At 42.2% G+C, this 3549-nt stretch overlaps 1 protein-coding gene across 4 annotated transcripts in view; it reads left to right on the top strand.

The window, feature by feature from the left end:
* PBX3 (PBX homeobox 3) overlaps positions 1-414 on the top strand; it is a 127091-nt gene extending 126677 nt beyond the window's left edge. For all 4 annotated transcript variants that reach the window (XM_090021269.1, XM_090021268.1, XM_090021270.1 and 1 more), the window contains one exon: positions 1-414. This exon is cut by the window's left edge and continues 191 nt beyond it. The gene's annotated coding sequence lies outside the window, so the exon portion shown is untranslated.
* Positions 415-3549: the final 3135 nt, after the last annotated feature.

Raw genomic sequence — 3549 nt, 5'->3', positions numbered from 1 at the left:
TATAGCTTTACTGTAAAACCTTGTCTTACTAGAAAACTTGGTAAATCTGTTTTTTAAAGGTATCATAATCATTTGTATTTATACTTAAAACACACAATGTTAAAAAGCACTTTATCCAATTAGGCCAAGATTTAGCATTGTTTATAGCCCTGTAACTATTTTATCATAATTTATTATCAACAATTTTAGCGATGACGGTCTAACAGTTGCCAATTACTTGGCCTTAAGGGTAAAAGTACAGTATAAGCTTAACCTCAATAGCAGGAGCAGACACAAAGAAACACCTCACCTAAATTTAACTTCGTGCATATTTCCATGAAAAGCCTAAATGAATTACAGACTTTGATTGTGTTTAATCTTTTCATATCTCTTATAGAGTTGGAATAAAAAGAGCTGTTCAGTTATTTCAGTTAACGATGGTCGTCTTTAAGAATCCTTATTCGTCACATTTTTGTTGTGATCTATTGTTTTACCAACTAGATTGGAAGCTGGGAGCATCTTTTCTTGCTAAAAGTACCAGGACCCAGAGTCTCCTCTCTGTATTTCAGTCATGGACATAGATCGTTCTTAAGAGATGAAGATACTTGCTGCTTATTTTTGTGGAAGCCAAGACCTGGGGTTTTACAGTAGGAGCTAGGTGCTGCACACACCTTTGCCAAGATTTGCTACTTCCTCTTGGCAACAAAAAAGAAAGGCACCATTATATGGAGTGTTGTACATAGTGTAGCAAAAGAGTATTTATACATCTCACCAATCAAAACACAGCTTTATTACCTCATGCGAACTCATACAAACCAATAGAATTTCAACATGTTCTGTAGCTTAGAGTGCTCACTTACTACCTCTGAACAATACTCACGCTGTAGTTTGTCTCTTTCTTATCTTTTTGCATCTTGTAATTAACTCTTTGTTTCCCTTCATGAGATGTAATGTACATTGTAATCTTTTAAAAAAAAAACAAAGTCAGGGTTGCATTTGCAACTTTTAAAAAAAGCTAAAGCAGAAACATTGGGTCTTCGGTTGAAACACAAAGACAGTAAAACTGTTGTAAATACTGAGAAACATTTTGAATGTTCTTCATCTTGTTACTAATCCACGCAAAAAAAACAAACAACAACAACTAATTGTAATGCATACAGATTTCAGTATTCAGTACTGTATATTTCGCCCTGTCTAACAGGGGCCCTTTCTTTCTCTCTTTTGTATTGTATGCGATTCTGAACCTGATTGAGTCATGAAAATAATTTGTGGCAGTGATTCTAATGTATTAAAACGTTTCGTGTTACTTTCTAACTGGATTACACCCTGGATTGAAAAGTCTTCCTCGTGGTAGTTATATGTAGTTTCAAACATGAATAAACTTTTTGCTTTCATGATCAAATGTTGATGTAATTTCTTCCTGCTCAGTTTTAGTCAGCTCTCAAAGATAAAGTAAGCTACGAGATGTATGGAGGAGTTGTCATAAAGCAGGAGTTAAGCAGTTCTTTAAATACAAATAGCGAGCTGTGCACTCTTGCCTGAAGGATATTGGAAATTGTAGATAAAGTAGGCCCTGGTAGATGTCCACCGCTTTGTACTCAAAAAAGACTTCAAAGCCATAGATGTATCAGTTCATCTGTGGTCTTTCTTCCTACGCGGCTCTGCTCAAGAGCAAGATGCTCAAGTGGAGGATTAGGAAAGGGTCAATCTTTTAGTCTAAATTAAAAAAAAATCAACATCTTATTCACTCTTAATGATCATCCTTATTTAACATTAAATTTTAAAATATAACCCCTGCTAACAACTGAAACTTGATTATAAAAATGATATTTCTTGATTAACAAAACTTTTTGGAAGGACATCTCTATAAACTGCTAATTCTAAATCTTTTTAATAAAGTAAAGGTCAATAACAGGTAATAGCCTATTTACCATATCTCAAGGAAATTGACTCACAGGAAATCAAATTAATGTTAATCACTGGCAGCCAACGGTCTTTGATAAATACAACTATTTTACTACTCCAGTTAGTGTATCTAGGCAAAAGAAGGCATAACTATCACGACCCGTCGCCCAAATTTGTTGCAGTGCCAAGGCAAGCTCTAGAAAATAGACGACTTGGCTGTTTACTTGTTAGCCAGCTGCTTAAGCCCGTAGGCATAGATTTGGGAGCTAAATGATTATTTGCATGATTCAATTAGCTTGTGGGTCAGCTTTTCTTACCAACCAATTCCTGTACTAAGTTGTTTTGCAAAGTATCTTTGTTTTTCCCCCCAAAATACAGCCAGCGGATTTCATCTTCCCCCATGTCCCTCAGACGCGTGTCTCAGCCGATACACCCCTGCTTCTCCTTCTCTCACGCACACAGACACACACCCATGGTTACTTTGGATCACTTTTAGAAATATACAGTGCTCCTTTTGCTACAGATGGTGCTTTTAACAAGCAAGGCAAGGCTGTCCTCTGCCAAGCGCTCGTCAAGCTGTAAGATCGGTGGCATGGGGCACCGCGGGCCTGGGAAGACTAGCTACGCATGGAGGAAACGCGACAAAACAATATCCGTTTGCTAATGAAGCTCTCGAACTCCACACTCAGTGTTTACGCCATAACTCAATGGAAACAGTATTTTAAATGTAACGCGTGTCAGTGGGGGCCTAGGCAGCATAATGAACATGCAGGCCTCCCTCATCTTGATCACATCTCTGCTGGCCACAGGCAAAAACCTGTCATATACTGATGAGGTTCATAGCAAGGCCATCAACAACCTTTGGGCGCACTTGCGTGCCCTGTGCCCATCGGGCATCATTAGCGTGCTTCTTTACAACATTAAGGATGCAGGTCCTTTTGAATTACAAGTGCAATTTGGCCTTTCCCTATATTGGAGAACCATCACGTGGCTGCACGGCAAATAATAAAAATTTTATCCTGGAGGCCTGATCACACATCAGCAAGGTTGACTACGAGCGCCAGCGTTGAAATGAGTCCTTTGGATGGGCCTGCGCTTTACCTGGCAGCGACATGCTGAGGAGGCCGGGCACGGCTTAATTGAGTACTAACGACGTGTGTAAGAATTCATCACAGGCTCGTTTGCCCAGTGAACGGAGCTGAGCGCTTCCAAGTGCCAGCAAGCGAGCTCTGCAGTGCTGTTGGGTGGGCGGGTGTCCTTCTCTCTGGAGGGGTGCTGGCTCGTAGCTAATCCTGCGTGTCCAGGTTGGAGCTGTCGGTGCTAACGAGCATGCCTGCAAGCAGGGCTGGCTGATGCCCTGGAGTCATCGGGCCCTGGGGACAGCCATGCACTGGGACGCTGGAGCGGCAGGAATCTGCCTGGGGGTCGCTGAGGTGGAGCCTGGCTGCACAAGGCACCGGAAGGGAGCAGAGGCACCCGCCTGGGACATGAGCACAAAGCAGAGGGGAAGGCCCAGCCCCCAGGGCAGGCTCACAAGGGGCTTGTGCGGCCAACAGTTTCCTGCCACGCACGCAGTGCTTTGCAGCAGATCTCCACGTGCTACCGAGAAATGGCGACAGTGTCCTCACACTGCAGACGGGGAAACTGAGGCAGAGAGAGAGAGCC

The sequence above is a fragment of the Crocodylus siamensis genome, chromosome 11 (assembly GCF_052110815.1).
Source record: "Crocodylus siamensis isolate JL-2025a chromosome 11, ASM5211081v1, whole genome shotgun sequence".
Lineage (NCBI taxonomy): Eukaryota > Metazoa > Chordata > Crocodylia > Crocodylidae > Crocodylus > Crocodylus siamensis.
This window is presented reverse-complemented; position numbering and strand designations above follow the sequence as displayed.